Source organism: Rutidosis leptorrhynchoides, chromosome 1 (assembly GCF_046630445.1).
Source record: "Rutidosis leptorrhynchoides isolate AG116_Rl617_1_P2 chromosome 1, CSIRO_AGI_Rlap_v1, whole genome shotgun sequence".
NCBI lineage: Eukaryota > Viridiplantae > Streptophyta > Magnoliopsida > Asterales > Asteraceae > Rutidosis > Rutidosis leptorrhynchoides.
In genome coordinates this window covers 71,053,724-71,081,537 of record NC_092333.1, presented here as the reverse complement: position 1 = coordinate 71,081,537, position 27,814 = coordinate 71,053,724, and the positions used below count along the sequence as shown (strand labels likewise).

Genomic DNA, 27,814 nt, shown 5'->3' with positions numbered 1-27,814 from the left:
TACATAAGGGAGTGTGTTACAAATAAAGAGGTGCAGATAAAGTACGCGAAGTCACTTGACCAAGTTGCTGATATTTTCACAAAGCCCCTAAAACACGAGACATTTCAGAGATTACGGAATATGCTCGGAGTGACGAAATCAAGTTTAAGGGGGGCTGTTGGAAACTAAACTTGATTTTGGGCTATGTGTTTTAGATTTGGGCTTGCAAGTATACAAATATTTTGGATCAAGATTATAGCCCATTATGTAGAAGCTTCTTGTAATATGTAGTAGTGAAAGTGTGTAGAATGTGTGTAGAATAATCTTGTAAAATATCTAGGTCTAGAAATACTAGGAAATATCTAGATAGTAGTAGATGATGGAGTGATCTAGACTACTCCATTGAGTAGTATAAATAGAGGGCTTCACCCCTCATTTGTAATCAAGCAAAGCAAGCAATAAGCAATAAAAGAAAAGCTTTCAAGATCAATCTAACTTCTAAAAATCATCAATCCACTCTTCCACAAATAATATACATAACCTCCTATTTCTAACAGAGCACCTGTAGCATAAAGGATTCACAAAGTCAGCACACACAAAAAATAAAATAGCAAGTGGTAATTTTTACTTGAAGAGCTCAACACTGTAGAAGATGGAAGATATCAGGTAAATCATGGAAGCTGCTGCTGCTGCTCGGCCAATAGTTGATAATGGAAGAAACAAAGCCTAATAGCAGCACAAACATTATGAATAACACACCACAATTAGTAAAAAAGAAAGATAAGAATAAAAGTAAAAAAAAAGAAAAAACACCTAATAGCAGCACAAACATCACATATATTCAGTAATAAAAATTTTGCAGCAAAAAATCTACACAAACATGCAACAAAGAATTACAATTTGAACATATAATACTATTAAAGAAAAGCATATAATAAGGAAACAATATCAAATACGATACAATATGGAAAAAAAAATATGGAGCAAAAAACATCCAGCAATAACATGAAGAAAACTTCAGATACTACTAAAATTTCCGCAAAATCAAATACGATAACAATAAAGCGACAAAATCAGAAGGAAAAAGCAGAATAGAAGTTAACGGCTTACGCTTACTTCCCTGGAAAAGATGTAGAAGTTAATTCCTTACGCTTATGTGATGAATAGAACCCTGGAAAAGATGAAGTAGATGGAGTTAACAAACGACGAAGAAGAAAGAAAACAAATTTCCCCTAACATTGAAGAATCATATCGATTATTGAGAAGACGAATTTGGAAGTAGAAGTAGAGAAAGGCGAGATACCGAGGTGAGATGCCGTAACCCTAACAGTTGGGCGTGGGTTGATGACCCCTTCTCTGTTGTTATCGTATAACTTACAATAATACAATCACCTATAGATGGAAAATAGAATGAGAAAATAAAGTACAAAAAATTTCTAGAAAATGACTTAATCCAACATAAGCATCAACTCACACTGATAATAAAAGCTACTACAGCAACACTTCTTTCAACCAACAACAATATTACAACTACTTAACAACATTCAGAATATTTGCATAAAGTTGAAAACAACAGGTTGTAATTCTGGAATGGACATGATGGAGTATCAATAAAAAAGTTAATTATAATATATTATGTACATTATCTACAGGTCTAAAATAGTATACCTTCAAGATTAGTCAATGACAAAGAGGTACTTATTGACCCGCTTACGTCCACCATTGTTGAAATCAAATAGCCACCTGATGCTAACATTACATATTAATAAGTTGTACCTACATTACCACCAACATATATAAAAATTAAAAATTCAACATTAATAAGAACACATAAACGTTAAGACAAAAGTAGTACCAAAAGTATGAACAATTTCTTGAATTGTCGTTTTATTAACTTAAGGTTTCAACATATAAGGAATTTTTTTTACTTAGGTTTCTTTGACTTGGTGAGTCACGTCTTATAAAACATAGAGGACTTTATAGAGTTTTACGTTTTATAAATCTAAGGTTTCAAATCCTTTATATCATTCTTTTATATTTATTTGGATTTCAAACCCTTTACGTCTTCTGTGGGTCACGTAATAAACCTGGCCAAAACCACCCCTTGCCCAACTTTGTTCCTGTTTTGTACATAGGAGAAGTACCGAAGTACCCACCTGAACCTGCATTAAATGAACATATAAAAGTTGATCATCATATACAAATAATAATATATAGTTTAGACAACAGGAAATATAACAACGCTTTGTAACCCTAAGCTATCAAATACGGACAACATATATATACCCTATCTGGTACAGGGGTCACATTACCCTCTTCTTCAACTCCCATTATCTTGTCAGCACTTCGACCTTCCACAGTAATATGGCTTCTTTTTCCTACATTTGCAGCATTACCCCTTCCTCCTCCTCCTTCACCAGTTTATAATTTCGTTGTTCTGTTACCTTTAATTATGCAATTAAAGTATCTCCTGTAACCAAAATAAGTTTTTTTTATAAAAGATAGCAACTTTGATCCGTTTACCTATGAATCACTCAGTTTTTTAATAGATTTTTTTGCTAATCATTAGTCCTGTTGACATAAACCCAACTGAACTTGCTACCATAGCTAGCCATTTCACCGTATTAAACCGCTTCTAGGGGTTATACCTTTTTTAATTTTTAAGTAATTGAATCTGCTCAACTAATCAAACATAAATATATACTCCCTATAATGCAAGAAACATTTATGATTCGAGCTGTAATGCAACAATTCATTTTCAAATTGTTATGGATTTTGTTAGTGACCGTTAGGTTAAAGGTTAACGCCGTTAAATGGTCGTTAGTGTGAAGTGTGCAAGTCACGTGGGCTGGTTGATTGTTATAGAGTTGACTTAAGGCACGAGACCAGCACGTGCCATCTCCTTCTTGTAGCAGATTGACCTGCAACAACTTACAACCGAATTCGTTATTTCTGTTAGTAGCTAGTTTAAATACAGACATCGTTCTTGTTAGATTCAGTTTTCCGATTACAATTGTAACTCATTTCTCTCTCAAATTCTTGTATCAATTTCAATTGTGAATAAGTCAATAAAAGTCAACTTCGTATCTGTTCTTGATCTCAAGCTTCCAGGTTGCTTTTCTTTGTGTAATTTCGGTTTAATTGAACCCAGATTATTCATAACATTTGGTATCAGAGCATCGATTCTGAGAATCGACTGTTAATTTCAGGAAATGGTGATGGCGACTCGTTCGGCTACCGGATCTGCTACCGGAGAAGAAAACTTTGCTGAATTACTTCGAAGTGCCGTAGCTGAGTTGAATCAGAGTATTAGCAATTTGAGTGAGCATATCAATGGCCGAATTGATGGAGTCGTGGTACAGCAACAATATTTGGCTAATGATATGCAGAAGGTTAAAAATGGAGAAGGATCATCCAGCAGAGGTAGTAACCAGTGGACTAGGTTAACAAAAATCGAATTTCCAAAATTCGATGGAGATGACGTCACTGGCTGAATGTATACATGTAAGCAATTTTTCACCGTTGATAGAGTGGAAGAAGAAGATAAAGTCCGATTAGCTTCAATACACATGTATGGAAAAGCACTCAATTGGCACCAACATTTTGTTAAAATTCATGGTGAAGAAGTGGATTGGTTGCTATATGAAGAAGCTATCCTCAAAAGATTTAATACAACTATAGAAGATCCACTTGCAGATCTTAAGAATTTGAGGCAGAATGGTACAGTGCAGGCTTTTATGATGCATTCGAATTGTTGCTCAACAAAGTAGAGATTAGTAGCAAGCAGGCCATTAGTTTGTTCTTGGCTGGCTTACAGAAAGAGATAGAGTTGCAAGTGAGGATGTTTAAACCAAAATCACTGGAGGATGCATATAGCCTGGCCAAGTTGCAGGAAGATATCATTGCTGCTACTAAAAGAAGGTATACTCCATTGCTTCAAGCACCTAAAGTCAATACAACTGCATATGGTGTTAGAAATAATGTATATACTCCTGCTGCAACTAAAAGTATTACTGTACCACCTGTACACACACAACTGGCATTACCTAGCACACCTTTTAACAATCAGAAGAGTATGAATAGAAGGTTAACTCAGAAGGAAATGGATGAAAAGAGAAGTAAGGGTTTATGCTTCTATTGTGACCAGAAATATATGCCAGGTCATAAGTGTGGTGGACAAATCTTTTCACTTGAAGTATTGGGGGAAGGAATAGAAGAAGAATGTAATGAGCCAGTAGTGGAGAATGAGGAGTGTTAATACACTGAAAATGCAGAGATTACATTAGAAGAAACACCTCAGATCTCACTAAGTGCTTTGACTGGCACCAATACTGTAACGTCCTCCCAATAGGGTCTGGAAGAAACGTTACTAATATCAAATAAACCAACATATTATAATACGAGAACAATACTAAATGATAAAATTAACTGGAATGAGTACGCATCGGAAAATGAAATGTCGTTACAAAAGAAATATGTAATTGTTTAAATGCAGTAATAATAAATGTGCGATAAGTCTTGATCCTAGCCAAGTAAGTCATCACATAAGCAGTAGATATAGAGGTCCTGATCATTCAGTACCTGAGACAAACATGCTAAAAGTGTCAACCAAAAAGGTTGAGTGAAATTCATAGGTTTAACAAATATGATTGACCGTTTGTTCTTAGACCACAAGATTTGTTATAAAAGTAGATCACGCAGATCCAAAAGTAGTACTGATTCGTGATATTTTAGACGAAACGTTTGTTTTGTTGCCCCGATGATAAGTTGACAGTACCTTATCACCATCTTTAAATCATTATTAAGTAATACAAAGACATCGCGGTCAAATGTATCGGGGACGTTACTCCCGATAGGCCTACCCCCAATAATTAAGAATGCCTTATCCTGAAAGCAATTAAAAAATATCACTGTGGGGTCGTAGTAGCATAAGCTAGTCATAGTACAGTTTAGGTTCGTACTTGTGTCTAAGTTGTTTAAAGTATAAAAGCAGCATATGTCTCACCCAGTAGGTATAAAAAGTGCTATAGCAATAAGAGTGGGGCTATGAAAGTCACCTTAGTAATTCGGTGAGTGAAAGTATTCCTTAAAGAGAAAGTATGGATGATCGAAGCACAGAGAAGTCAACCTAAGAATAAGTTGAGAATAGTTTAGATGTTTTGCCCGTATTATGATAAGTGTAAGTATTTTCTTTTATAGTAAGTTTAAAGAAGGTTTATCATTTTGGAAAGGCTTTTCATACTAGACAAGCTTCCAATCTAACACTTTCAATTTAAAATGGCCTTTTTAGGTCATAGGTTTCTGAGCCACAGGATCCTTTAAATCGGTAATCCAAACTCTCCGCCTAGACTTTCGAGCGTCCATCCACTCGAGAAAGATCAAGATCTATACCCATCTAATATACCGTTCCAATACGTTTTTAGGTGCGCATAGGAATACAACACTTTAAATACTTTATACAATAAGTATTTACTTAAGTTCGATTGTATTATCGTTATTAAGATTGTTTGGTTTTTAAATCCTAATAATAAGTAGGATATATTTAAGTAGGGAAACAAGTGTTATACATAGAAATTATGTTTTATGAATGGGTATGTATTAATATCAAGTTAATATGTATATATATATATATATATATATATATATATATATATATATATATATATATATATATATATATATATATATATATATATATATTTATCTTATATGTTAAAATATGTATAGTTTAATTTAAAGTTTTATGTCAATATAAGTACCAATAATTATCTAAAAATGCTAACAAGTGTTTTATTGATTTCATAACAGTAAGTGACATGTATAAAACATTATAAAAATTTTCTATACATAAATATTAAGTTTTATGTATTAAATATTAAATTTTTTTATAGCTAAAATACAAATAAATAGATAAACAAGTTTAACAACACATTTTATATTTTTCTTAGGTTCTACTGACCAAAATAAACTTAGAAAAAATTTATAAATTTTTGTTATGGTGTAAAAGTATTTATTTCTAATTTCTTTTTCGGTTCAAGATAAATCAAAGTTTATAAAGTAATAATTATTATATCAACTCAATTAATTCATCTAAAATTTTTGTATGCCTAATATAGTGTATTAAGCTTAGAAAAATTATTTGTACATTTATATTAATAGTTTAACTATTTAATTCAACTTTTGTATTGTTTTTAGTTTAAATTCAGAATTAAATAGAAATATATAATTATTAATTCTAAAAATAATTTTTATAACTTTTTTATTAGTTCCTAAGTAATTTCCATTGATTATTGTAGTCATAAACATGTTATATCATTAAATTATATTTTTCTTTTTAAAACAGATTTTCCGGTACTGTAGCAAAAGTAGAAGAAAATACAAATTAATTATTTAAAATGACAAATAAATCAAACATAAATTTTTATAATTACTTTTATGACCTAAGGAACAAGAGAAAATTATAAAACATAATATATAAAATTGTTTACTATTTATTTCTTCATTATCTATATATACCGAATATAAAAAAAATCAGTTTTTGATTTTTAATAAATATAAATTCGAATGTATAATTCATAAAAATAATTTTTATAGTCATTAGGATACTTAATACTAATTATCATGTATTTACATTATTTATTATAATTAATTTCGTATTTATTTGGTATTTAACATAAAACTAGCACAAAAATATGATAAAAACTAAATAAAAACTATAAAAATAATATAGAGAACTTACAAAAATAATTTTTTCAGAGGTTTGAGAGAGAATTCTTCAAGTTTTTGGTGTACAAAATTTGTGAACTAGGCTATGGTATTTATAGTTACAATTTTTGGTAAAGAGAAAATAAAAAAATACAAAAGTTTATATAAAAAAATAACTAGTGTCTTGTAAAAAAATTAAAAGTATTTATGGCCAGTCATGCCACCATTTCAAAATATAAATAAATAAAAGTAAAGTTAAAAGTAGGAATAAAATAAATAAAAGTGGATCTAGATCTAGTTTATATATAAAAAAATACTACTTTTTTAAAATATATATATATATACATATATATATATATATATATATATATATATATATATATATATATATATATATTTCATAGTTCTAAAAATGTTAACTAACTAAATTTCTATTTTTATTTAATTATTAAATACGAATTTTGATAAATATAAATATATATTCGGTATTTATAAAATTATAATTACTAAATGTGGTTTTTATTTAATTAAATTATTACTTTATAATTTTATTAGTTTTATATATGTTACTACATTTATATATACTTGTATTTATTAATTGTATAATATATTAACTAAATACAAAATTAATATAAGTATTTTATATGTAATCATGTTATGACATAAATTTTTTTTTTATAAAAATTCTTACGCGTACGTTGTTGAATAAAAGTTATTATTTGTTTAACGTTCGTTAATTTCGTATGTATATAACGACCTTTTATTAGTACTTAGAGTTTATTCATTATACTTAAATCTTTTGTTCGGGCATTATATAGATGGAAAAATGAGGGTCGTTATAGTACCTCCCCGTTAATGAAAACTTCGTCCCGAAGTTTTAAGTGGAGTTCCCGTCTGCTTCATCAACAGTTGGGAAGAGATGGAGGTATTTTCGTATCATTTGGTCTTTGCGTTCCCAGGTATATTCGGGGCCTCTACGCGAATTCCAACGGACTTTAACAATAGGTATGTTGCTCTTACGAGTCTCTTTGACCTCTTCTTTCATAATCTCTATAGGTTCTTCGACAAAGTGCATTTGCTCATCAATGCGGATATCATCCAAAGGAATAACAAGAGTATCTTCGGCGAGACACTTTTTCAGATTTGAGACATGAAACACATCATGTACTTGACTTAGTTCAGCTGGAAGTTCTAATCGATACGCAACGGGACCGATTCTTTGAATAACTTTGAAAGGTCCAACATAACGCGGACTGAGTTTACTTCGTTTACCGAAGCGGATAACACCTTTCCAAGGAGATACTTTTAACATAACGTTATCTCCAACTTGGAATTCTAACGGTTTTCGGTGAGAGTCGGCATAACTCTTTTGTCGACTACGAGCGGTTTCTAAACGCTTCTTGATTTGCACGATCTTTTCGGAAGTTTCATGAATAAGTTCAGGACCAGTTAATTGTCTGTCCTCGAGTTCATCCCAACACAACGGAGATCTACATTTGCGACCGTATAAAGCTTCGAATGGTGCAGCTTTAATACTAGAGTGATAGCTGTTGTTGTAAGAAAACTCGACTAAAGGTAGGTGTTTATCCCACCCTTTACCGAAATCGATAACACATGCTCGTAGCATATCCTCCAAAGTTTGGATAGTTCGTTCACTTTGACCGTCCGTTTGCGGATGATAAGCTGTACTCATGTCGAGTCGAGTTCCAAGAGACGCTTGCAAGGATTTCCAGAAATTGGAAGTAAATCGACTATCGCGATCCGAGATAATAGAAGTAGGGACACCATAACGAGTAACAATCTCTTTAACATAGAGTCGAGCTAACTTTTCCATTCTGTCAGTCTCTTTGATTGGTATGAAATGTACAGACTTAGTGAGACGATCAACTATGACCCAAATCGTATCATTGCCATTTGCAGTCTTAGGCAATTTTGTAATAAAGTCCATAGCTATACCATCCCACTTCCACTGTGGAATATCGGGTTGAGTTAGAAGACCAGAAGGCTTTTGGTGCTCGGCTTTGACTTTCGAACAAGTAAGACATTTACTCACATAAGTAGCAATGTCGCCTTTCATGTTGGGCCACCAGTAGAACTCTTTCACATCCTGATACATTTTACTAGAACCGGGATGAATAGAATACCTAGTCTTATGTGCTTCATCCAAGACTAGTTCACGGAGATTACCATAACGAGGAACCCAAATTCGATTACCAAAGTATCTTGTACCATTGGACTTAACTTGCAGTTGGTTTTCGAAATTTATAGGTCCTTCTCCTTCGATAAGTGTAGGTTTGATAGCTTCAACTTGAACTTCGCAGATTCGAGAGATGAGATTCGATTTGATCTTAAGATTCAAGGCACGAACACGCCTAACTTCGTCCTTTCGACTTAGAGCATCGGCAACTACATTTGCCTTTCCCGGATGATACTTTAGTTCACAATCATAATCATTTAACAATTCGAGCCATCGTCTCTGTCTCATGTTTAGCTGTTTCTGATTAAAGACATGCTGAAGACTCTTATGGTCGGTGAATATCGTAAACTTAGTACCGTATAGATAATGTCGCCACATCTTCAGAGCGAATACCACAGCACCTAACTCCAAATCGTGTGTGGTGTAATTAACTTCATGTTTCTTTAATTGTCGGGAGGCATAAGCGATAACCTTCTTGCGTTGCATTAGAACACAACCGAACCCTTGTTTCGAGGCATCGCAGTAGACAACAAAATCGTCGGAACCTTCAGGTAAAGATAAGATCGGAGCAGTGGTCAACTTCTCTTTCAGAATCTTAAATGCAGACTCTTGTTCTTCGGACCACTCGAATTTCTTCCCTTTGTGAGTTAACTTGGTGAGAGGCTTTGCAAGAAGAGAAAAATCTTTAATAAATCTTCGGTAGTAACCGGCAAGTCCCAAAAATTGGCGAATATGCTTCGCAGTCTTTGGCACTTCCCAATTCTGAACAGCGGTGATTTTAGCGGGATCGACATGTATTCCATTACTATCTACAACATGTCCAAGGAATTGTATGGTTCTAAGCCAAAACTCACACTTAGAAAAATTTGCGTAGAGTTTTTCTTTTCTTAAGAGTTCAAGAATCAATCGTAAATGTTGCTCATGTTCTTTCTCGCTTTTAGAATAGATCAAGATGTCGTCGATGAAAACAATAACGAATTTATCAAGGTAAGGCTTGCAAACACGGTTCATAAGATCCATAAATACGGCTGTAGCATTGGTTAAACCGAAAGGCAAAACACAAAATTCGTAATGTCCGTATCGGGTGCGGAATGCAGTCTTAGGAATGTCGGACTCCTTGACTCTGAGCTGGTGATAACCGGATCTTAAATCAATCTTAGAATAAACGCTTGACCCTTGAAGTTGGTCGAATAGATCATCAATGCGAGGTAACGGGTAACGGTTCTTTATGGTAAGCTTGTTGAGTTCTCGGTAATCAATACACATTCTCAACGTACCATCCTTCTTTTTGACAAATAAGATAGGAGCTCCCCACGGGGACGAACTTGGACTAATAAAACCTAGATCCAAAAGTTCTTGGAGTTGGTTAGAAAGTTCCTTCATTTCGGAAGGTGCTAAACGATACGGTGCTTTAGCAATGGGTGCAGCACCTGGAGATAAATCGATTGGAAATTCAACTTGACGAGGTGGTGGAAGACCAGGGAGATTTTCAGGAAACACATCGGGAAAATCTTTAACAACCGGGACGTTTTCAATACGCGTTTCTTCGGATTCGATCATTTTAACGTGAGCTAGTATGGCGGAGTAACCTTTCACAAGGTACTTACGGGCTTTAAGACATGAGATGATATTAAGATTGGAACAACTTCGTTCGCCTTGGATAATAAGAGTTTCTCCACTTCCTAAAGGAATTTGAACGGTCTTATCGAAACACATGATGGCTGCTCTCAATGGACCTAACCAATCCATTCCAACCACTACATCGAAACTACCTAGCTCGACCGGCAAAAGGTCTATCTTGAATTCCTTATCGGCTAGAATTAGGTTGCAGTTTTTATATATTTTATCAACTTTCATTAACTTCCCATTAGCCACTTCTACTAATCGTCTGGTTTGTAGGGTTTGGGGCTTTTCAGTAAAAAGGGTGCAAAACTCATTTGACACATAACTCTTATCGGCTCCCGTATCAAATAAAATAGTGGCATAACAATTATTGACGAGGTACGTACCGGTAATGACCTCATCCTCATCACTGGCTTCTGCAGCAGTAATCACAAAAGCACGACCTTTGGCTGTAGCATTTGCTCCAGTAGCTGGAGTAGCTTTCTTCTTTGGACAATTCGGGCTAATATGCCCCTTTTCACCACAAGTATAGCATGTTGGAGGAGCTCTAGCCGGAACAATGGCTCTATTCTGAGGTAGGGTTCTACAAGTCTTTGCAGCATGGCCTATCTTCTTACATATTGTACACACAGCAGTGCACTTTCCCGGATGATGCCTTTCACATTTAGAACAAAACGGACTAGTACCCTGATAACCGGGTCTCGTACCATTCGCCGGTTTCTTATTAACATTTTGAGCTGAACCCTGAGATGGTTCAAATTTCCTCTTATTGTCACCGTTTTTAACTTCGACTTGTTTATTAACCGAAACTCTCCTACGTTTAGCCATCATTAAACTCTGTGCCATGTGGATCATAGCATCCACAGTAACCTTCTCGGCAGAAATCACATTCCCTTGAACATCCTCGGGTAGACCCTCGATATACCGCTCTATCCTGCGGGCTTCAGTTGGGAACATTTCGGGACATAAGGTAGAAAGCTGCAAAAAATGATTGGTATAGCTTTCGATATCGGTTCCTTTAACTCTGAGTTCCCAGTACTCAGCCTCGAGCTTTTGGACTTGACTTCTTGGGTAAAACTTAGTGATCATCATGCCTTTGAGTTCATCCCATGGGGTAGTATTAGCATTATCTATTCCCACAGATTTGGCATGAGCAGTCCACCATGTCATAACATTGCCAGTGAGTGAACTTGTGGAAAACTTCACTCGATCATTATCTCCGCAGTTACAGATACGGAAGATTGATTCTAGCTTTTTAAACCATCGGACCAGTTCTACGGCTTCTTCTTTTCTACTAAAAGTGGGTGGGTTACAGTTCTTAAAATCTTTATAGGAGCAAGTTTTAGAAGGAACATTATGATTGTTGTTGTTATTGTTATTGCCTTGGGCAGCCGCTAGCAGCAATTGAAATTGCTCAGTAGAAAGAGTGACATTTGGTATAAGATTGTTGTTGTTGTTGTTGTTGTTGTTGTTATTACCACGAGTTGAGTGAGCCATTGAACTTCAATACATAAATACATTATTAGTTGAAGAATCAAGATGTTATAAGTTTACAATCATGATTTATAACGTTTGCACAACACACATAGGTGAATAAGACAATATGCTTAAATAAACACTTAACATTATTGGAAACGAGGCATTATATAAGCCTTTATTACACGAGTTTGGAATGGAAAAAGTTTAGGCATAAGCCTTTACATAGATGGGTAAATGGAAAATAGGAAAACAAAAGGTAGGTTTTAGTTCTTCTTTTTCTCGTTCTCAGCTTCCTTCATAAATTTCTCTATCTTTTCATTTTTCTCCTTTTGTTTCTCGTGGAGGTATTCAAAATTATCGTAGAGGTTAGTGATGCGGCTGTTGACAAAGTTGTTGTTGAAATCCTTGATAGCCAGTTGATGATTGATTCGGTTTTTCTCTATTTTCATCTTAGACTCAACTAGTTCTTGGAGGTAGGCAAGAGATTGCTTTCCCCAACGGGTATTCCGTTCTTCCTCAGTCTTCACTTTCATTACTGTCTCCATTACTTTGTCCATGTTATTTTTCACAAGTTTTTCTAGTTTTTCAGTTTGAGAGTCGAAGGACTCTTTGATGATTTCTTTCAAGATTGTGTTTTCTTTTTCTAGGTTGTTTAGACGCATTTCTATCCGAGCAACTTGGCGCCTACTATACTCTTTATTCTTATCACAACTTCGCTGAAGGTTGAAGATATCAGACTTCACCCTTACGTGTTCCATGTTATTACAAAATAATGGATCGGCTTCTCTAGTGGCGGCGGGTTCAGGTTGTTTTCTCTTTCGAGATGAGTTTTCAGATGATTCTTTAATAGGCTCTTCTTCAGGCTCATAACCTGAGAAGTCACTATCGTAGTTAGGGAGGTCTTGAAGAGCATTCCGTTTGGGAGTATTCATCGGTTGATGAGAGTCAGCAGTATTGGCATGATGTTTTCCTTTGCTTTCATTTCTCGGGGTTGGATAATATTCGGGAGACCCACGCGAGTTGTAACGAGTGTTCGGGCTATAGTTCATTGGTGGTGAAGGAGGACTATAAAGTGGGCTTCGAACTGATTTTTCGGTAGAAGATCCTTCAGTATCTTTCTCAGCTGGTTTGAAAAGAGTCATTTTGTTTATTTGATGATAGCTTGACATCCTAACATTAAGATAGAGATTTTGATTAGATTTTTAAGCTAGGATTGTAAAGAATGAGAGGTAGGGTTGAACTCTTTGCTTTAACATTCTAAGGTAATCCTAAGTGATTTAAAGTCTAAGGCAGGAAAGGTTATAGTTTCCTAGATCGCTAAGGTACCCTAGCTAACAAGTAAGGCACACATAAAATGCAATCCTGGTTCTCTATAACAGCCTGGTTATGCTCTGATACCAATCTGTAACGTCCTCCCAATAGGGTCTGGAAGAAACGTTACTAATATCAAATAAACCAACATATTATAATACGAGAACAATACTAAATGATAAAATTAACTGAAATGAGTACGCAGCGGAAAATGAAATGTCGTTACAAAAGAAATATGTAATTGTTTAAATGCAGTAGTAATAAATGTGCGATAAGTCTTGATCCTAGCCAAGTAAGTCATCACATAAGCAGTAGATATAGAGGTCCTGATCATTCAGTACCTGAGACAAACATGCTAAAAGTGTCAACCAAAAAGGTTGAGTGAAATTCATAGGTTTAACAAATATGATTGACCGTTTGTTCTTAGACCACAAGATTTGTTATAAAAGTAGATCACGCAGATCCAAAAGTAGTACTGATTCGTGATATTTTAGACTAAACGTTTGTTTTGTTTCCCCGATGATAAGTTGACAGTACCTTATCACCATGTTTAAATCATTATTAAGTAATACAAAGACATCGCGGTCAAATGTATCGGGAACGTTACTACCGATATGCCTACCCCCAATAATTAAGAATGCCTTATCCTGAAAGCAATTAAAAAATATCACTGTGGGGTCTTAGTAGCATAAGCTAGTCATAGTACAGTTTAGGTTCGTACTTGTGTCTAAGTTGTTTAAAGTATAAAAGCAGCATGTGTCTCACCCCAGTAAGTATAAAAAGTGCTATAGCAATAAGAGTGGGGCTATGAAAGTCACCTTAGTAATTCAATGAGTGAAAGTATTCCTTAAAGAGAAAGTATGGATGATCGAAGCACAGAGAAGTCAACCTAAGAATAAGTTGAGAATAGTTTAGATGTTTTGCCCGTATTATGATAAGTGTAAGTATTTTCTTTTATAGTAAGTTTAAAGAAGGTTTATCGTTTTGGAAAGGCTTTTCATACTAGACAAGCATCCAATCTAACACTTTTAATTTAAAATGGCCTTTTCAGGTCATAGGTTTCTGAGCCACAGGATCCTTTAACTCGGTAATCCAAACTCTCCGCCTTGACTTTCGAGCGTCCATCCACTCGAGAAAGATCAAGATCTATACCCATCTAATATAACGTTCCAATACGTTTTTAGGTGCGCATAGGAATACAACACTTTAAATACTTTATACAATAAGTATTTACTTAAGTTCGATTGTATTATCGTTATTAAGATTGTTTGGTTTTTAAATCCTAATAATAAGTAGGATATATTTAAGTAGGTAAACAAGTGTTATACATAGAAATTGTGTTTTATGAATGGGTATGTATTAATATCAAGTTAATATGTATATATATATATATATATATATATATATATATATATATATATATATATATATATATATATATATATATATATATATATATATATATATATTATATGTTAAAATATGTATAGTTTAATTTTAAGTTTTATGTCAATATAAGTACCAATAATTATCTAAAAATGCTAACAAGTGTTTTATTGATTTCATAACAGTAAGTGACATGTATAAAACATTATAAAAATTTTCTATACATAAATATTAAGTTTTATGTATTAAATATTAAATTTTTTTTATAGCTAAAATACAAATAAATAGATAAACAAGTTTAACAACACATTTTATATTTTTATTAGGTTCTACTGACCAAAATAAACTTAGGAAAAATTTATAAATTTTTGTTATGGTGTAAAAGTATTTATTTCTAATTTCTTTTTCGGTTCAAGATAAATCAAAGTTTATAAAGTAATAATTATTATATCAACTCAATTAATTCATCTAAAATTTTCGTATGCCTAATATAGTGTATTAAGCTTAAAAAAATTATTTGTACATTTATATTAATAGTTTAACTATTTAATTCAACTTTTGTATTGTTTTTAGTTTAAATTCGGAATTAAATTGAAATATATAATTATTAATTCTAAAAATAATTTTTATAACTTTCTTATTAGTTCCTAAGTAATTTCCATTGATTATTGTAGTCATAAACATGTTATATCATTAAATTCTATTTTTATTTTTAAAACAGATTTTCCGGTACTGTAGCAAAAGTAGAAGAAAATACAAATTAATTATTTAAAATGACAAATAAATCAAACATAAATTTTAATAATTACTTTTATGACCTAAGGAACAAGAGAAAATTATAAAACATAATATATAAAATTGTTTACTATTTATTTCTTCATTATCTATATATACTGAATATAAAAAAAATCAGTTTTTGATTTTTAATAAATATAAATTCGAATGTATAATTCATAAAAATAATTTTTATAGTCATTAGGATACTTAATACTAATTATCATGTATTTACATTATTTATTATAATTAATTTCGTATTTATTTGGTATTTAACATTAAACTAGCACAAAAATATGATAAAAACTAAATAAAAACTATAAAAATAATATAGAGAACTTACAAAAATAATTTTTGCAGAGGTTTGAGAGAGAATTCTTCAAGTTTTTAGTGTACAAAATTTGTGAACTAGGCTATGGTATTTATAGTTACAATTTTTGGTAAAGATAAAATAAAAAAAATACAAAAGTTTATATAAAAAAATAACTAGTGTCTTGTAAAAAAATTAAAAGTATTTATGGCCAGTCATGCCACCATTTCAAAATATAAATAAATAAAAGTAAAGTTAAAAGTAGGAATAAAATAAATAAAAATGGATCTAGATCTAGTTTATATATAAAAAAATACTACTTTTTTTTAAAAAAAAAAAAAATATATATATATATATATATATATATATATATATATATATATATATATATATATATATATATATATATATATTTCATAGTTCTAAAAATGTTAACTAACTAAATTTCTATTTTTATTTAATTATTAAATACGAATTTTGATAAATATAAATATATATTCGGTATTTATAAAATTATAATTACTAAATGTGGTTTTTATTTAATTAAATTATTACTTTATAATTTTATTAGTTTTATATATGTTACTACATTTATATATACTTGTATTTATTAATTGTATAATATATTAACTAAATACAAAATTAATATACGTATTTTATATGTAATCATGTTATGACATAAATTTTTTTTTATATAAAAATTCTTACGCGTACGTTGTTGAATAAAATTTATTATTCGTTTAACGTTCGTTAATTTCGTATGTATATAACGACCTTTTATTAGTACTTAGAGTTTATTCATTATACTTAAATCTTTTGTTCGGGCATTATATAGATGGAAAAATGAGGGTCGTTATAAATACATACCAAACCATGTGAGTCACAGGGCATATCAGGAAGCAAGGGGTGCATATTCTGATAGATTCAGGCAGTACTCACAACTTTTTGGACATAGAAATGGCTAAAAGATTGGGTTGTCAATTGAAAGAGTTGGCTCCAATGCAGGTCATAGTGCCAGGGGGACACAACATCATTGCAAAAGAATGATGTAGTGTGGAATGGACATTGAACAGTGAGACTTTCACTAGTAACATGGTAGTAATTCCATTAGGTGGCTGTGATGTAGTGTTGGGAATACAGTGGTTAAGTACTTTGGGTGAGATAAAGTGGAATTTTGAGGAGTTGACCATGTCCTTTTACCACAATCAAAAGAAGATTGATTTAAGGGGTACAAAGAGACCTATGCTTCAGTGGGCTGGGGGTAAAAGAATGGTCAGGAGTTTGGGCCAGAATCAAGCCCAACTGTCATCAATGTACCTGTATGTTTATCCTGTCACTTTATGTCAATTATCTGCTATACCAAAGCATGCTCACCCTATGTGACGACCCGGAAATTTCCGACCAAATTTAAACTTAACCTTTATATGTTTCTGACACGATAAGCAGAATTTGTAATGTTGAATCTCAAAAAGTTTGGAATTACATTCATGTAATCAATTACCCTTTGACCGTGTTCGACGATTCACGAACAATTATGTGTATATAGATATGTATATATAATATATAATATTAACTGAAAACATTAACAAAGTATTAGATATATGATACTTTACATAAACATATTTGTTTCGATATATTTATCGACAAAATTAAGAGATAATATCAAATGATTGAATTATCAGATACATTATGATATGATTACGGGCCTATGTTATGAGGTCCACTGTGATTTAAGAAATCTATTTTTTTGACAACTCATTACTTAACCAGTATGATAAAGATAACGATATTTATATTTTATTTTATTAAATATATATATATATAACGATTTAAATTAATATTATATATATATTTTATACGCGTATTATACGTACATAGTTTTATACTTTTACTATACTTTAACTTTACCTTTACTTTACTTTTACTTTACTTTAACTTTAATAATTCATATTTTAATAATTCACTTTAATAATTCACTTTAATAATTCATACTTTAATAATTCACTTTAATAATTCATACTTTAATAATTCACTTTAATAATTCATACTTTAATAATTCACTTTAATAATTCATACTTTAATAATTCACTTTAATAATTCATACTTTAATAATTCACTTTAATAATTCATACTTTAATAATTCACTTTAATAATTCATACTTTAATAATTCACTTTAATAATTCAAAAATCTATTATAAATAGAATTCAATAGGTTTCATTATTTCATAGAAACTTGAAAATATATTTCTCTAAACTCTCTCAATCGAATTACATATATATATTTACTTAGTATTATTTCAAGATATTATTAGTATACATAAAATACTACGACGGAATTATATTCAGACGATTTCAAAATAAGTTTTCAAACTGGATAGAGCTAAGGAAATTATGGGTTATAGCTAAGGAGGTTATGGGTATTGTTCGAGGGTATTGCTCGTGAGGTCAACCTAACGTTTATCATTTTCGTTGCGTCTACGTACTTTCCTGCAATATTGAATCACAATATTGATACGTGAGCATTCATATCTTATTTTTTTTATATTCATAGTGTATCCCTGACTAGTGCTCGAGTATATATGATTATGCATGTTTGTATGCTTAGTTTCGTCGTTAAATAGTTTATGATAAATCACGAATTTGATACATATGCTACTGAGATAAGGTATATGATATGCATGTCGTTAAAAAGCTAAAGAAAAATTAATAACTTTTCATTTAGAAATCGTGTGGGTTCGATGAACGGATTAAAAGATATGGCCAACTGAATTATTATTAATTTTAATATTATTATTAAAACTATTATTATAATTGTTATCAGTTGATGTTATTACTAAAATTATCTTTATTACTAAAAATTAATATTTTTATTATTTGTATCATTATTATTATTATCAATATTATTTAATCAAATAAATATGCGTACAAAGATATTTTTACCACACGTAATATAATTACATTAATAATACATACCACTATATTTTTATGATATCAAGTGAATTTTATAAATTTTATTACTTGAGATATATAAAAGTATATTTTTATCATATATGAATTTAAATATAAATTTTTATTTATTAATAAATGACTTGTATTATTTAGTATAATAAGATCTGATAAATATATTTAAATATATAAAATGACTATATATAAGTTATATAATAAACATGTATAGATTTTGGAAGTCATTTTGGGTCAAGTTGACTTTTGTTGACTTTTGCATGTCGGTCTCGAGCATTAGGATTGTGATACACTACGACTTGACCTAAATTGTTAGACAGATATTGACCAACATATAAATATATATACTTAATATAGGTTCGTGAATCCGAGACAAACCCTGCACTTGTTCAGTTACGTCATATACATAATTGCTACGAAATACAGTATTGTGAGTTTCATTACTCCCTTTTTATATATATTTTTGGGCTGAGAATACATGCGCTGTTTTATAAATGTTTTACGAAATAGGCACAAGTACTAAAACTAATTCTATGTGGGTTTAAACCAGAAATATACCCTTAGCTTGGTAACATTAAACTACTTGTCTATGTACGGTAGGCGCGAATCCTAAAGATAGATCTATTGGGTCTGACAAACCCCATCCTGACTATGGGATGCTTTAGTACTTCGAGGGTATTTTTAAACACACCTGATCTGGTATACTTCAGAGGGTAAAACATGAACGTTAAAGCTTGTTACCGGGTGCCTACAACTTATAGAATACTTTTATACACTTGCGAGTGTACGGATATTTATAGAAACTGAAATCTTGTGGTCTATTACTATTACGGAAATGATGGATTATGATAAACTAATGAACTCACCAACCTTTTGGTTGACACTTTAAAGCATGTTTATTCTCAGGTATTAAAGAATTCTTCCGCTGTGCATTAGCTCATTTTAAGGATATTACTTGGAGTCATTCAAGACATACTTTGAAAGACGTTGCATTCGAGTCGTTGAGTTCATCAAGATTAATATTAAGTCAATTATAGTTGGATGTAATATGAAATGGTATGCATGCCGTCAATTTTTGATGTAAAGAAAGTTTGTCTTTTAAAAACGAATGCAATGTTTGTAAAACGAATCATATAGAGGTCAAATACCTCGCGATGTAATCAACTATTGTGAATCGTTTATAATGTATATGAACGAGTCCTTTCACCCTACTATAGAGGAAGAGGTGAATTTGCTGCTTACCCAATTTGATGACATTTTTGTTACTCCTACACAGCTACCCCCTAAGAGGTCACATGACCATAGAATTCCTTTGAAAGATGAAGGTCAAGCCATAAATGTAAGGCCTTATAGGCACCCACCTACTCAAAAGAATGCAATAGAAGAAATGGTAGGTGAGCTGTTAAATACAGGGGTTATAAGGCATAGCCAAAGTCCTTTTTCTGCTCCTACAGTTATGGTTAAAAAGAAGGATGGGAGTTGGCGTATGTGTGTGGACTATAGGGAGTTAAATAAGAACACAGTCAAGGATAAATTCCTAATTCCTATCATTGAAGAATTGATTGATGAGCTTAATGGGTCAAAATATTTTTCAAAGCTTGATCTAAGGTCTGGGTACCACCAAATCAGAATGTTTGAAGGAGATATTGCTAAGACTGCATTTAGAACCCATGAAGGGCATTATGAATTCTTAGTGATGCCATTTGGGCTCACCAATGCACCATCAATCTTTCAGTCATTAATGAACCAGGTATTCAAGACCTACTTAAGAAAATTTGTACTGGTTTTCTTTGATGATATACTGGTCTACAGTCCATCAATTGAAGAGCATTTGGAGCATTTGAGGTTGGTGATGCAGGTCATGAGAGAAAATACCTTGTTTGCTAAAAAATCCAAATGTGTGTTTGCTACTACTCAAGTTCAGTACCTTGGGCATGTTATTTCTGAACATGGGGTGGCTACTGACCCCACAAAGATAGCTGCTATGAAAGACTGGCCAATTCCCAAAACATTAAAGCAATTGAGAGGGTTTTTAGGGCTCACTGGCTACTACAGAAGATTTATCAAGGCATATGCTAGTATAGCTTACCCTTTAACTCAATTGCTTAAGAAAGATGCCTTTCAATGGACTGACCACGCTACTGTAGCATTTGAGCAATTGAAAGAGGCAATGCAGACTGCACCTATTTTGGGGTTACCAAATTTCAACAAAGAGTTTGTGGTGTAAACTGATGCTTCAGGAGGTGGATTAGGTGCAGTTCTACTTCAAGATGGTCATCCATTGGCATACTTGAGCAAAAATTTGTCTAAGAGGCATCAGTCACTTTCAACCTATGAAAAGGAGTTTTTAGCAGTGTTGGTGGCACTAGAGAAATGGAGGGGATACCTCTTAGATCGACATTTTAAAATCAAAACAGACCATATTAGTTTGAGATATCTGTTGGATCAAAGAATTTCCCCACCCACTCAAATGAAATACCTTCCAAAGTTGATGGGATACGATTATGAAATAGTTTACAAAAAAGGAAGTGAAAATGTGGTGGCAGATGCATTGTCAAGGGTGCAGGGCAGTGGACACTTATTTCAAATCCAAATGTCTACCATCAGTGACACCATAATGGAAGAGGTACAAATGAGTGTTGACAATGATGTGGACTTGCAGCAGTTTATGGTTAAGCTGTTAGCCAAAGAAGTTCATTCAAAGCACTATTTAGTCAACAATGGTCAACTACTCAGGAAGGGAAAGGTGGTAGTAGGAGCAAATCAAGAATTAAGAAATAAGTTGATTCAACACTTTCATGATGACCCCATTGGTGGTCATTCTGGTGTACATGCCACAACCAAGAGGCTCACTGCATTTTTTTATTGGAAAAAGTTGAGAAACCATGTGAGAGCATTTGTTACAGGGTGTGCTACTTGTATGAAGTACAAGTCAGACTTGACACAATATCCTGGATTGTTGCAGCCACTTACTATGCCTCAAAGGATTTGGGAAGAGATTTCAATGGATTTCATTGAAGGTCTGCCTATGTCAGGGGGTAAAAATGTAATTTTGGTGGTGGTGGACAGACTTAGCAAGTATGCTCACTTTTGTGCTTTATCTCATCCCTTTACAGCAATACAAGTAGCACAGCTATTCCTCAATAATGTGTACAAACTCCATGGCTTACCTAAGGCTATTGTGAGTGATAGGGATAAGGTGTTTGTGAGCACATTTTGGCAGGAACTCTTCAAAAGACTTAAGGTCAAACTCAACTTATCCACAGCTTATCACCCTCAGTCTGATGGTAAAACAGAAATAGTCAACAAGAGTCTTGAGTGCTACTTAAGATGCATGACTGGAGAAAAGCCTAAGGAATGGTCTAATTGGTTGGCTTTAGCTGAGTATTGGTATAATACTAGCTATCATACATCTATTGGTACAACACCTTATGAAGTTGTATATGGACAAGCCCCAATTGATACAGTGATGTACACAAAGGGGCAAAGTACTGTGGAGTCTGTGGACAGATCATTGGTGGCTAGAATGGAGGCTCTAGCCATACTAAAGTACCATTTTGAGAGAGCTCAAGCCAGAATGAAACATTATGCTGATAAGGGCAGAACAGATAAGGAGTTTGAGGTAGGGAATTGGGTCTATGTGAAACTTCAGCCCTATCGACAAATGACCTTGAGACAGGGAGCCTTTCATAAGCTATCACCAAAATACTATGGACCTTTTAAGGTGATAGAGAGGATAGGAGTAGTTGCATACAAATTGGAGTTACCAGCAACATCCCAAGTTCATCCAGTGTTTCACATTTCTCAGCTCAAGTTGCATAAAGGAACGGATCCAGTTATGATGGGAGTAATGCCAGCTATGGATCATACATCAATGATAACTGCAGTTCCAATTAAGATTTTGGATCGGAAGATTGCAAAAAGAGGCAGTGTTGCTGGTGTCTATTGGTTGATTCAGTGGTCTGGTGGGTCAATTGATGATGCAATGTGGGAATTGGCTGAAGAAATCATCAAACGATTCCCTGAATTTCGGTATGAAGATATAGATTCTTGAGGTCAAGAATGTTTCAAGAAGGGGGGATTGTTATGGATTTTGTTAGTGACCGTTAGGTTAAAGGTTAATGCCGTTAAATGGTCGTTAGTGTGAAGTGTGCAAGTCACGTGGGCTGGTTGATTGTTACAGAGTTGACTTAAGGCACGAGACCAGCACGTGCCATCTCCTTCTTGTAGCAGATTGACCTGCAACAACTTACAACCGAATTCGTTATTTCTGTTAGTAGCTAGTTTAAATACAGACATCGTTCTTGTTAGATTCAGTTTTCCGATTACAATTGTAACTCATTTCTCTCTCAAATTCTTGTATCAATTTCAATTGTGAATAAGTCAATAAAAGTCAACTTCGTAGCTGTTCTTGATCTCAAGCTTCCAGGTTGCTTTTCTTTGTGTAATTTCGGTTTAATTGAACCCAGATTATTCATAACACAAACATATATAGAGTAAAAAAAAAATATTATTATACCAACAAACCTTGATCATTTAAAACATCAATTGCAGCATAAAGACATCTTATAATGGATTTTTTTAAAGTTCTTACTATATGTTTAATAAATATGCCAACACAAATCAACATTATCAGCTATTTAGGCCAAACGAATGAAAATCGACGGAGAAGATAGTCTCAGTATAATTTAGAAAACCTAAAACCTGTGGTGGTTGCGACGGTGGTGGCGACGTTGGTGGTTGCAGTGGTACAGGAAATCAATTTAAGCAACCGGAGAAGCATCGGCGGTACCTGTAGTAGCAAAAGCAGTCGATGGAGCCCAAAATTCACGTAACAGCGAGTTAATTCCAACAATTTATGGGAAACGCAATTGGTTTGGGTCATTGGGGGTTGCAGTCGGCTTTGTGGCGTCGGAGGTGGCGTTGGTCGATATTGGTGGTAGCGGAGGTAATGGTGGTGGCAGTGGTGGCCGACGGCGGTGGGAGCGGGGGTGATGGCGGTAGTGGTGATGGTGGATGATGAAGTTGAGGGAGAGAGGGAGAAAGCGAGGGTTTTAGTGGAGAAGGAAAATTAGGGTGGATATATTTAGGAGTGGAGAGGGAGTTACTGTTAACGTTTGTCATTGTCCAATAGTATGTTGACACCATTTACGGGAGTTGATATGTATATAAATACCATCGAATTCACTTCTCACAGGGGTAACACATTATACTATATCCTACATACTAAATATGGACAACGGGAAACTGTTACACTATAGCAATCTGACTGTAGCTTCTTTTTCTTTCTTTTTTTTTTTAAGGCACAAAACACACTTTTAATCTTCTTTTTTTATAATAGCCACTACGACACCACCATCGACGCTTACACAAGAATCATACAACGGATCTGATGGAAGTTTGTTAGTAGTGATACTAACGAAAATGTCAGTCACCGCCGCCGGACACCACCTTCATCGGAAATAAAGAAAACCGAAACAGAACAAAACAACACAGAAATCCATATCTGTTGGTGATAATTTTTGTTGGTAAGCACAACGGCTAGATCTGTTGTGACAAGGCGACGTCATAGTGGTTATGAAGGCAATAAATTTGTTGGTGATGACGGTGACGAAGATGGTCGTGAGTTTGGTGGTCATAACGGCGGTTTAATCAAGAAGAAACGGAGGAGGTTTGGTGTTTACGCGCAGCGGATTAGCGGTGATAGGAGGCGGTTGGATTTCATCGGTTTGGTGGTGATGACGGCGAGATATGGTGGTGATGGTGGCGGCCGGATATAGGAGAGAGGAAGGAAGTTTGCAGACCTAGGTTTGGGTTGGAAAATGGAGATGCAAATGAAAGAGGTGAAGAAGATTTGAGAAAATAGGGTTCTTGGAAATGAAAGGGTAAGAAATGGATGTACTGTAATTTTAATTTGTGTGACTTTTGTGAAAATACGGAGTTTTGTGGGACTCTAATGTGCCTCAACTGCATTTAAACCTGGTTTCATGTTCGTAAGCAAAATAGTACAGTACATGATATTATTTTTAATTCAAAATAATATTATATTTCTAATTACTAATTTGCCCTCTAATTGGATGGACATGTACAATCTATCCATGTATAGCTATAATCATTTTGTAGCTCTCAAAACATCACGTATAGTCATTCTTAAATTTTTATCCGTTAATTGAATTTATTAAAATAATAAGTTTGAACATATATCTAGAGTCTAAAATAAAATTGTTGGAATGTTATAACTTATAGTTTTAAGTTAAGCAATGTAAGAAGAATAGAAATTTCAAGGTAATAAGAGGATATTTTCGTATTTACCCTTTGTGGTAAACCGGTTAAAGAGAGAACCGGCATTAAACCGTCAAGTTATTACACCAGTGACTTCATTCTTTTCATTTTCATGAGGTAAAATATAACATTACGTTGAGATATTGAGCTCTCAAAATATGAGTACATTTTAAAAATAGCTTTTATATTTGCATTTTTTTAAAAGTAGGTTTTTTTCTATTTACCTTATATACTAAAAAAGGTGGGGATTTTGATTATTTAGACCCACCCATCTTATCCAAACTAAAAGAGGTGGGGATTTTGATCGTACCATCAGTTATAGGTTTAAATTGTAATTTTCAAGAATAATTTACCTTATATACTAAAATTGGGTGGGAGATTTGAGATTTTTAGGGTTTGTGAGATGAGAGAAACTGGGTGAAAGAATGGGAGTCTTTTAAGAATTATACTGATATTCTCAAGGTAAACATAGTAGCTTAACGAGATACTATATAATTGCTAGGATTACAGCTTTAAATTCCCACGTTTCTTGGGCCCCTGGATAACCCAAGTTAATTGGGCCTCTATATGGACTAACGTGCTACAAAATTACCAATACCATTCATAAATTTAAAACTTAAAAAATTACTCAACTTGAATTTTTTAAATAAACATGTTAACATACTACAAATAATAATCCTTTCTACGCTAATATTTTGTATTGAAATATCGAAGTGCATCGTATTTGCACGTAACAAACAAGAAGGTAAAAAGGCAAGAATTTATTTATTTATTTATTTATTTATTATTATTTTTTTTTTTTGCAATAAATTTTTGGACACATATGCTTGACTGCTCAAGTTTAATGTGAATTTTAGGAAGGTAAAAAATAGAGAAATAGATAAGGTGTAGAAAGGAAACAGGAAGTGATAATTAATGTGTACTAAACGAGTTAAAACCCTACACCAAAATTAGGGTAAGTGGGTTATCACTTACAAATGGTAAACCCATTTTGTCACAAAATGCTAGGCCCATTTTCTAATAGACCAATGCTTTAAGCGTGTTATTGGTTGACTGGTTGCCAATTTAATACGGACTATTAATAGTTAATTATTAATACAAATATAATTTAATTTATTGTTGGCATTTTAAAATTACAATTGTAAATTGGGGTATTCAAATTTAATAAAATTTGGTGTTTAAAAAAAGTTCAAATTTTCATTTGTCGAATGACAACGTTACGTCTTCTCGATAATGTACTAACATCACAAATTCTTCCGACATGATAAATTTCTTCATCCACCACTGAGCTGTGGTGCCATTAAACAATCAAAACCACCCCCTAACCAACCAGAACCACTCCTTCGATGAACCGTCAAAAACCGTTAATCAATCAAAACCAACTGTTTTTTTTAACATTAAGTTAACCAACCGTTAACCAATCAAAATCACCCTGCAGAAAAGCGCGGTGTTTAATCCTCACACTAAATCTAAACCCTAACTTAATTTGATGAAAATTGATGTAGAACAAGTGTAGAACAGCATGTTCTAGATGTGGTTCTACATCCTGTTCTACATAAAATGTAGAACCAAGCAAACAATGCATCTAAAGACCAAAACTAAAAATTGTTCGACTCGAATTTCACATGTTTTGTTCGAATTTCACCTCTCTCTTTTTTTCAAAAATCAACATTTTTTTATTATTTAGCCCGATTTAGAGTTTAGGATTTAGGGTTCAGACTAATATTTATGATAATGGAAGCACAAATGTTGACAAATAAGACCACTCTCAACCATGACATGCTTCATTAAAAAGACTGAACTCCACGTCAGCAACGCGTCATTTCTTCCTCAAAAAGACTAAAAAAGACTGAACGCTCCCAACCATTATATAATTCTTTAAAAAGATGGACCCACTTTTTATGTATTAAAAAATCTAAAACATTTTAAAAGTAGAGTTATAAATTTTTATCTTTGCATTCAGACCACACAAGGTCAGACTATCACTCCACATTTCTTAAACATATAATTAAAATAACACTTGGGACCCAATATTATGTCCGTCTTCAACCTTCCACAAAAAGACCTGTTTATTAATTTTGCTTTAAAATTAAAATGACAATAAAGACACGGTCATGCTTATGCCGTCATTTTTAGGATGTAAAGGACACTCCCAATGAAGCAACGGTTGGGAGTGATCTAAGAGAGTTATGGTGTTTGGTTTGATCTATTAATGATTTCTATCAATATAGCATCATTTGGACTCACACTCATATCAGGTAAACTACCATTTTCTCGATATATATACAGAGTATATAGATATGGATTTACTATATATACTTCGACATGGCATACCAATATCCGCCGCGAAGCGCGGACCACGTACCTAGTTCACACTAAATATTGTGGTTGAAATTCTAAATTCTTTGTAAACCTAAAATCATTAACACAAATCACAACACCGAATCATCGTAACATAGTTTAGTGGATGTTTTAATGTCCTTATCAAAGAACTAAAGTTTAAGCCCCTTTAGTTTAAATATTACACAGTAGTTAGCAAGTGTTAAGTTTGTCTTTAAATCAGCCATTATCTGAAGCATATAAAGATTATATGTATTTAATTAAATACCATTTTGAAAAGTTTAATTAATACTCGTACACTTTTTAATGTTTAAAATATATATATGCATTTGATTGATTCGATTCTAAATTTAATAGATTCGATATAATTAAATTTAATAACTGAATTAAGATCGAATATATTGTTGTAAACAACAAACCACGTTTTCGATAAATGATAACGTGTCTGCCCATAAATGACAAATTA

General features: G+C 32.9%; 1 long non-coding RNA gene across 5 annotated transcripts; it reads right to left on the bottom strand.

Annotated features, from left to right (window-relative positions):
• Positions 1-541: 541 nt before the first annotated feature.
• LOC139886464 (uncharacterized) lies at positions 542-23,842 on the bottom strand. Of its 5 annotated transcripts, none has more exons than XR_011772452.1 (3): positions 23,519-23,842; positions 1,090-2,449; positions 542-705 (listed from the first exon to the last, which is right to left on the bottom strand). It is a non-coding gene; the product is annotated as an uncharacterized lncRNA (long non-coding RNA). The 5 variants fall into 5 exon arrangements; XR_011772453.1 differs by lacking the exon at positions 23,519-23,842 and adding an exon at positions 23,431-23,469; XR_011772454.1 differs by lacking the exon at positions 23,519-23,842 and having other exon boundaries at positions 1,090-1,371; positions 1,454-4,266.
• Positions 23,843-27,814: the final 3,972 nt, after the last annotated feature.